A 10,095-nucleotide genomic window follows, 5' to 3' on the forward strand; every position below is an offset into this window, starting at 1 on the left:
TCAGATTTTGAGGCCCTGTCCTGGCTCCCTCAAAAGCATCTTTCCACTGGGACATCCGCCTCTGGGCACAGACTAGGATGGCTAAATCACCTTGTTCTCAGGCTGTGACAAAGCATGCCTGAAGTAAGAGAAGGCTGAAAAGTACAGCTTTGAATTTTGTAAGACTTCAGAAGAAAACTTATGGATTCAGTCAAGCCAGATGATTAGATTCTGGCACCACCTTAGGTTCCGTTTGAAATTTGATCTCAGATAATTAGTTTAAAAAAAAAAAAAAAGAGGAAGAAAAAAAAAAAAACTAACAAGGTTTGTCTAGGACCTGAATCTCTCCCATCCATACTAATGGAAATAACTGCTACCAGAAAGTCAGGCATCATAAACAAACAAAGGTGGGAACAAGCTGCTCAAAGTGTTTCCTCTTGCAGCATGACTAAGGCCATGTAGCTGCTGACTACCATTGCATTGCTTTTCTTTCCTTATATGTTTTGATCACTTTTAGCCTTGTATTAAGTAACAGGAAACTATTTGCTTTTATCAGGTTTGGTGGGGGTTTTTTGGCTTGTTGTTTTTTGGGGTTTTTTCCTGCCACTGTTTTACTGAGCTGTGGTGAAACTAGCTCTGGCACAAGACAAAGGTCAAACTGCAGTCTGGGGAACCATGAAGGCAGTGGGTAGGTTGCCTTAGGGTGCCATGAAATGACAGCCTGTGTTTAAATATGTTAAGAAACTGGACACTTCACAGAAAGAGTCTAGATAGGCCTTGCAAAAGCCACCTTGTAGTTGAACAGAACTAAACAGAATGGGGAATGAAAAGTCAAAGCTGTCAAAGGACTTCTGTTTACTGCATAGGAAAAAATGACAGTTTTTCCAGATTCCAAATTGTAACCCAAAGGGAAGAGAAACAAGCATTGCAGATAGGGACATAACTGAACGCCAGCCTATGAATGTCAGTTTTTTTGCTGATTTTTTGGGGAGGAAGGGGAGGAGAATTGCATGATTATCTTTGTCTAAGCCTTCCAGCATTCAAGTGATGAGGTACAAGCTAAGATTCAGGTGAAGAATTTGGCCTGGCAAATTGACAGAAGATCTGGAAGCAAAGACAAGAGGCCCAGTGTTTCTCATGGAGAGCCTTAGGAGATCCCGATACCAAAACTGTGGCCCTATGGGCACCTGCAGAGCCCACTCCTGTCCTGACTTAACCTCATTTGGTGACAAAAGACCTGCGGAGAATTCACATCTCAGCTTTTCCAGATTAGAATGGCTGAATGCAGGCAGAGACCGATCTGCAATTTTTATTGACCTCTGAGGCAAAGATCTTGGTCTTTAGTTGTCCATAGCTGTGAAATGTGCTTTAAAACAAACAAACATTTTCTGAATGTCCAGTTTTGCAGGGAAGAACTCTCGCAAAGTCCATCAACAAAACTCAGACTCTGGGTGCTAAATAGATCAAAAAGGTGACTACTGCTATACTGCTTTGCATGGTTAAGGGGATCACACTCCACTTCGCATCTGGTAACACGGTGATATTATGTACCATTCCTGGAATATGATCATCTGTGATATGGGGAAGAAATATTTGGCAGGCTTTAACTGCAGGCATGCTGGTCGCAGCATGTCTCCTAAAGCATAGAGGGCTCAAGCACTCCGCCTCTCAAGGTGTATTCTCAAGGAAACAAGGCAGCTATGCAACTGGCAAACCGAGGAGCACGAGGGGAGCGAAACAGAGACCAGGAGTTTGAAGCTAACATTGAGTTTATGATTTTCTGAGGTAAGGATTCTCTGCAAGCCAGTCATCCCCGTCAGCTGTTCCCCTTTTGCCTGAACTGAGCACTTAGTGTTCAGTTCTCCCAAAAACTCTGTGCATTCGTGGAAAGACAAAGAGAGGGATGCAACTCTAAATTGGGAAAGGTTTGGGACCTCTCTGAAGCAGATACTTCTGATACAAGACCTAGATGTGATGTCAAAATACACAGCTTGCACACTGAGAGATGTGAATTAATCCCTTTACTGAAAGCAGTTACATATGCTAGAATAACTCTACCAAATTTTAAAATATGTAGATAAAAGCACTTAGGTTCCTGAGATCTAAAATAAGCCTGGAACCACCACTCTTTCAGGAAGTAGCCAGGAAATAGCAACTGTTGCACCTCTTTGAAGGTGAATAGGAACTGAATCCATCACACTCAGACTGAGTGATATTACTTATGAGAATCTCCTCCAACAGGATATTGAGTAAGGTCCCTGAAAAAGAACTAGGCAAGATAGGTTTGGAAATGGTAATCCTTCGAGTTAGTTCTAGACATCATAAACAAATGCCATCTATTTGTCCAACATTATAGTCCGCCAAGTGTGATTAGACATTTATTGCAACATCCTTTGGGGATGGTAACTTTGGGGACTGTAAAGGGGAACTGGTGATTAAAGCTGGGAAAACTATATTGATTTGGGTCCTTTAGGTTATTCTCAAAAGTTCTTTAGAGTCAAGGGCTGCAGTGCAAATATGGCTGAACTAATTTGATGCATTAACAAAAACTCTGCTTACATCTCAGAGGCTTCTGTATGAGAAAGTTTTCCACAAAAGAGCAGCTACACAGAATGGGCAGTTTTCCTCCTAGAGGTAGAATTCAAGATCTTAATAGTTTTCTGGAAAAACCTTGGTTGAACAAAGTACTTAATTCCAATTGCTAGATATGATTTTCTGCAAATAGTAAGTCCTCAGCACTTAAAAACAGAAATTTGTGGCTGAGAATGCCTCTGAAGGACAACTGATATGCCCGTTGATGTAGCACGGGAGCTGAAGGCACTGGGAGAACCCAACTTTCTGCCAAAGATGTCTCCAGACCACTGGTATCTCATATAGACTTTGTGGAGTTTCTCTGCAATGTAAACAGTTCGATCCTGTGACTAGAGAAGGGACACTGCTTCAGGTATAGGCAATGGCATTCCTTTATGGCCTCTGACACAGGGACAAGGAGCATTAATTGAGCCATTTGCCTTTATCTTTGATCATGCACAAGCATATAGGAAATCACAGCTGTAGATATCACACAAAAGGACCCGGAGCTCTGGTGACCCTCTCCTGTAGTCACTATAGGCGGAGAGATAACGGAGAAAAAGTAAGGGAACCATCAGAGAACTCACTCTGCTTCTGGGGTAGGTAAGATCTGGTTTTCTGATGAAGAATACTCCGAGGCAACCCCACAGCAACTCCTTGCTGTTTTCTGGAGAGTGCACCACAGAATCCTTGGTCTCAGCTGTTAGTTGCTACCATCACCGCTTGCACACTCAGCCTTTAGTTGAAAAGCCAGGCTGATAATAGCAACACATGCTCTATGTTCTTTGTCAAAGCAGTAAGGGAAATGGCAGTGGCTCTGCAGGAGAGGAGCACCTTCCCCTACAAGACACGCGGCTACAGGCAGCCAAAGTTTCAGGGCAGCGTACAGAACTCGTGCAGAAGAATCAGTATGAAGAGAAAGTGGGGGATGAGGGAAAACTGGTCGTACCAGAGAAGTGAATAAGCTTTTAGGAGGTCAATAAGGGCCTTACAAAAAAATAGGGCAGTTTGCTAGGAAGGCGTGAAAGGAAATTTGCTATGACTCAGTCAAGAAATTCAGAACAACTGAGAGGAAGTCCATGCTGCTCCTTTTATAAACATATAGGGCACGTATGGACAGGAATGAGTGATGCAGCCAGGGTAAAGAATAGTCTAGCCAGTACAGCACCTACATACATGTTGCTCAGCGTGACTGCAAATCTAGGTGTATATTTGAAGGAGAATTTAGATTGTGTCCCATTTGTGCATTTACAACCTTGACACTAGCACAAGTTAGAAAAGGAGCAGGGCCTCTGTCCTGCAGACTGGGCTGTGGTGAAAACACAGATATTTTCTGGGGCTTCATTTGCAGGAATAGGGCCTGTAAACTGAAAGGAAGAAATTAACTCTGTATACATGTACGTACGCCACACAAACTTACTGAGAAACAATGATTTAAGAAAAATCTTTCTGAGCCTCCAATGGAAAGATTTAAAAGTTTTGAGGTATCATCATTCCCTAGGGGAAAGACGCAAAACTGCTAACATCTCTTAAGATTTTTCAGCTTACCAACTATGAACTTTCTTGTTTGTGTTTTACTTCAACACAGAAAGATAATAAACTGTGTGCTCACTATGATCTTTATCATGTGCGGGAAGGAAGAGACATGCTATCATACAGAGCTATGAAATCCCACCCTTTTGGTTTTTTTCTTTCTGGCCTTTTGAAGAAACTCTCAAGTTGCATAAGAACGCAGGGCCAGGGACACAGGGGTTTGGCAGTGGGGGTGACTGGAGGGTAGTACCTTAGATCCTACCAGGGTGCAAACAAAACCAGTTCCACCTAGCAGGAATTTTTCTGGCAAGTTTATGCATATATATTACATGCAGTGTAAAAGAGCTTTCGGCTCAAAATGCCAACAGGCACTTTTCTTGGGATATCAAGCAGGGTCCCATGGCTAGACCTTTTCCAGGATTGCTTATATGACAACCTCCCTCAAACATCTAGACATTTGGGAGCTCAGTATGTGTTTGTTTTGTATATTATGAAATTAATCATCTTCTCAGTGTAAGGTTATGTGGAAGGAGAATGTCGGCTCCTTTAAGGGTATCTGGTCCAGGAGCTATGCCAGCAAGGTTAGTTGATCAGGGGCCTTGTCAATTAGGAAACTAAGGGAAAAAGAGGAAACCCAGAAACAAAGTATACAGACACACCCACCTGACAAAACAAACCTTGCCACTCACACTAAAAGAAGGGCTCTCTGGAAACTACAAGCACCACTCCCAGGACTGGGAAGTCCCAACCTGGAATTTGCAACTGATTATGAAGTAGGGAGATCCCAGAAACCCAGCTGGGAGCTCCTCAGGAATCAACAGCTGTGCAAACCCACAAGAAGATGTGCAGAGGGAAGGGGAAGCAGGAAGGAACAAAGAGGGGGGTAGACAGAAAAGGGTATAAAAGGGGTTGGTTGCATGTAAAACAGGCCTGTCTGTATGCTTGTCGGGCTGAACCTTGTTGCCTGATCACTGCAGTCTGTCCTGTCTTCTTGGATCTTCTTATTAAATCTTTTCTTAACTATTTATTACTCTGTGTCATCTCATTCTCTATCCCACATGTCTGTGTATGGCAAGGACTGAGTGCTAGCCACTGGTGAGAGGTGCGCGTGTGAGAGTGGATTTGTTACCAGCTTCTGGAGTCAAGACTGGGTATGTGGTGTCGGCTACTGGAGTGGGGGTCTTTAACTCCCAGCCACTGGGGCAGGAATGGTGTGCGTCCTGAAAACCAGCTCCTGGGTGGACCAGCAAGAGAGGGACAAGCGAGGGGCTCACCACCGGCAGCTGGAGCAGGACTGTGGGTCACAGCCTGTGTGAGAGGGCCTGGGAGCAGGGCAGGGGTGTGCTGAAAAGGTAGAGGGGCCATGCTGGTACTTGGGGGATCAATGAATATGTGTGTGCTTGTGCTAGTGAGCGGAAGAGGAGGAAGAGGACGTGGCTGTCTATGCTTTATGTGAGTCCTGTATGTAGGTGTACCTTGTTTGTGGCAGTCTGTGTAGCCAGCCACATCAGCGTCCTCCATGTGTGTGCCCCTAGGACATGTGCTCAGCTTCACTACTGGTTGAACCTGCAAACAGGAGCATAGTAGCCACATCCCTCAGCCTGGGCAGAGACCCCCAGGTCCCTGGGCTGGGCTCCAGCAGCTGGGCAGGAGGGAGTCCTGAGAGAAAGCAGCCAGAGAAGGGTTAAAAAAAGAAAAAAAAGAGACAGAAACTGGCAAAGCTAACAGTGAACTACGCGCATGAAACCTGTTAATGAATTAGTGAACACAGTATTAATTCAGTATTAATGAATACAGAAATTTCATTTCCTTTGTCATATACCTTGTGGCACACTGCAAGTCATTTCACAAACAATACCTGAAAGCTATTTTGGAAAGCAACCTCGTTCTGAAGTTTTACTGTGTTACTAGAACATGCTACCCTGCGTTTTCTGTAGAAATGCTAGTCAGACACTGTCGCCTCCCCCCCCCCAAGTCAAATCCCAAGAAAATGACAATGCTGAAACAAAAGGGCTGAGAAGTTTCTAAGTATCAGCTAATATGGATATACATATATATCAGTCTGATCTAGCTAAAATGTGCAAGACTCGGGGATTCTGTGCTAGAGGGAATGCATTTTGGACATTTAAGAAGAGTTAATATCAGAGTCCTCAGTGGATATCCTTAAAGAAACAATGCTGGAGGATCCATTAATGAGTCAAAAGTCTTATGAGTCAGTATACAAACACATGCCTAAGCAGCCAGGTAATGTTTGAATAACTGACAAACAGCTGTGGCTTTCTCTCTTTTTGGTAGTATAGAGTAATAACCACCGCCTGTTTGCTGTGGATACTCACGATACTTCTGTGCAGAGCACAGAGACAATTGCCATATATAAAGTACAGGTGTCTTCTAGAAGTCATTAGCTAAAAAGAAGTTTTTTAAACAAAATTATACATCTGTACACTGAACTTGAATGTCATTTGAAAGTAGAGGAGAGACAAAAAAAAAAAAAATCAGTATTCGCATGTACTTTAAATCAACAACTTTGCATTACTACACAGCCAGTCAGTTACAAATACATCTATGCATTATGGGCAAGGATCTAACTATAAGGTCATTGTGGCAGAAAATTACTGGTTAAATAGTTTGGATATTTTAATTTGAAACCAATCTCCTTTTAAGAGACTGCTTAATGATTTTTTTTTTTAAAAAAAGTATTTTTACAAGGCTGTTTGAATATTGCCCCCCATCCTTGTCCCATCTTAACTCTTGGGTGAGGATTTTTAATTAACCCTCACAAAACCAGCAGAGGGAGCTCAAAACATTAGGCACAACCCTGCTTCTGGAAAGGTATGACAGGAAAAACCCCTCACTTTTCATGGGATTGGATAAGAATACCTGGCAGGTTTAGTAAACAAGTGGCACTCAGTGAAGGAAAGGGAATATAGTTACTGGAAGCTAAGCAAAGCTGCCACTGGCACCATTTTTTTTCTGAATATGCTTTGCCTTGCTGCCTTAGGAAAAAGGTGTCAGCAAGGCAACAGAATTGGATTTGGTACTAATTATGAGATTATTTCTGGGATGCCAGAAACTGCATAAAAAACTACTTTATAGGATTTTCCAGGTTTGGTGTGTCTATGACAAAATGTTGGTACGTGGTCAAGCAGAAATTTCTTTGATTCTGTGCCATTCCCTGTCAGATTAACTAGCTCATGTGTTGCATCTATGGTGGTAGCTTCCACTAACTACAATAATTTTCTGCTTACTAACAGATGCTTAGATAGTCATTTTGGCACCATCAATTCAACATCACTGAATGAATTCCCACAGTCTGTACCTGTCTATATTAAAAATGGGATTTCTTGGTATTACAGTTGTTTCCTGTGCAAAGAAAAAAAAGACAACAGCTGCTGTTCAGTCATTTCAAGATCTTTTGGATCCTGTTGTGACATTAAGATACTCTGACAATACGAATTTTTGCCAAAATATTTTCCAAGAAGCTGAATAAAATAATTTGTCCTGACTGCCCTCAGTGTAATGTTTTGTTTTGTCTTTTTTTAAATGGGATATTACTCAGACTACAGGAACAGTTTTAAGGGTTGGGGTTTAGGAAACATCTGTGATGAAAATAAGAATTTACTAAGGCCACCACTACTCTGATGTGATTGGAAGGCCTTCCTCACTGAGATGTGTGTGAAAGTCACTTGCCAGCTAGCTGCAGTATCAGACACGTAGGCAACGTCGAGAGGAAGAAGCTCTACAAAGACTGACTTTTCTTCTGCACATGTATCCCCAGTTCTATAATCCAGATACCTGGGGTAAGTAAAGGGTAGATGGTCTAGGAAAAAACCTCTTGCTAGAAAACTTGCAGGCAATCCTACTTGTATTTCTAGAAATTTACTTAGAATACTCAGTACGTGATCAGTCACTTAAGCAAGTCTGAAAGTTCAGATTATCTGTCACAGACAGCAATGGCAAATAATCCATTTGTCAAAAAGTGGCACGTCTTCTGATGCCTTGGGATTCTTAAAGCATATCACTGCACTCTTAGTTGGGTCCTACAGATAGGGAAATATGGGGGAGGGATAGGTAGACAGTTAAGAAATGCAAGATAAGTGTCGTAGAATTTTCATTTTATTCTGATGACTATCACCCTGCAACAAGAGTACATTTTCCTTAAAAATTTATGAAATTGTATCTCTTGGTGCCAAAGGCTATCTGTCAAATTTTCCAGGCTTACCTGCAACGCTAACAAACCGTGATTATCAGGAGGACTATGCCAAGTTTGGTATTCCTCTAGCTCAAGTTTTAACTGCTCAGCACCGAGACTAAATACTTTCATGTGGCTATTTACCAATTACATCATGGTTTGAAGTTTGCTGCAATTATACTTTTAATGGGGCCTTGACAGAGCATCTGGAAAAAAGAACAGAACAAAAAGTGGCTTGGTTCGTATCTTAAATGTTTTGCAATACTGTCCAAAAAGAAAATCACAGAATGGGTAGGGTTGGAAGGTACCTTGGGAGGGTGTCTGGTCCAACCCTCCTGCTCAAGCAGGGCCACCCAGTATGGTCTGCCACTCAGACCGTGTCCAGACAGCTTTTGACTGTCTCCAGGGATGGAGACTCCAGAACCTCCCTGGGCAACCCGTGCCAGTGCTCGGTCGCCCTCACCGTGAAAAAGTGTTTCCTGATGTTCAGAGGCCTGTTGCCTCTGGTCACCACTGAAGAAAGCCTGGCTCCAATCCCTTTGCACCCTCCCTTCAGGTATTTATATACGTTGATAAGATCACCCTGACCCTTCTCTTCTCCAGGCTGAACAGTCCCAGCTCTCTCAGCCCTTCCTCATAGCAGATACGCTCCAGTCCCTTCATCATCTTCATGGCCCTTCATTGGACTCTCTCCAGTATGTCTGTGTCTCCCTTGTACTGAGGAGCCCAGAACTGGTACCAGCACTCCAGGTGTGGCCTCACCAGTGCTGAGTAAAGGTAGATCATAAAAGTCAACCATCCCTAAGAAACACATATATGCCCCAAGACTTACCTGCATTTCTTCATTTACATGAAATTATCCATTACCAGGTACCACTGTATCTATGAATTTCATCTAAAGTGAAAATCATCACTGGCATGCATTCAAAAAAACCTTGTACTGATAGGAAGAATAGAACATAGCCATTTACTGCAATTCCTCCTCTGCAGTTCTCCTCTGCTTTCCCCTGTGCAAAAGACATTGAAATTCCTGGTAAAGGAAGAAATAATTCTACCGCCATGCATCTTCAGTTTTTTCTTTCTTTGAAATACAGTCCCTGTGTCAGACAGCAGTACATAACACTTACAAATACACCAAGTAGTTCAGTACAGAGTACAGTCAAGTGCTAATGGTGCTGCACAATTACCATTCAGTAAAGCATCCCTTCAAAAATGATCCAATATCCCATAAAGATTCACCCCTGAAGGGTTCTCTACTAACTATATTATTATCTGTACGTTCTTACCCAGGTTTCAACATCAAGCATGTGCATCTGAAATAATATATGTAAACCCAATGCTAATAACGAAATCCATTCCAAAAGCAGAAGTCATGGGAAAATCACAGCATGTGACCCAATATGCAGAATCACTCCCAGACGCTGGTTTCCTTTCAGCTAAGAATCCCATGAGAGGAAACTTCTGCTTCATCGCCCCTCCCCGCCCCGAGTCTTAAAGCTGATTATATTACATCTGTTCCACAATATCAACATTGGCTCAATGCTTCTACTTTCAAAAACATTGGGTTTGATTAACTTGCTTGTGCTTTTTACCATCAATACTGACAAAACCAACTCTACATTGACCAGTTAAATGAATGCAGTTATTAATAGGGCTGTATCTCATCCCGCTGGATAACTTCAGTGAAGAGAGTCAAATATAGTTCCTCCTCAGACTTCTTCCACACCACGTAATAAAGAACAAAGAAAAAGAAAAACAGTTCAAGGGTCTTATTCTTTAGAAAGACTTCGGAAATTGAAAAAAAAGACATTTAAACAAAG

Source organism: Phalacrocorax aristotelis, chromosome 1 (genome assembly GCF_949628215.1).
Source record: "Phalacrocorax aristotelis chromosome 1, bGulAri2.1, whole genome shotgun sequence".
Lineage (NCBI taxonomy): Eukaryota > Metazoa > Chordata > Aves > Suliformes > Phalacrocoracidae > Phalacrocorax > Phalacrocorax aristotelis.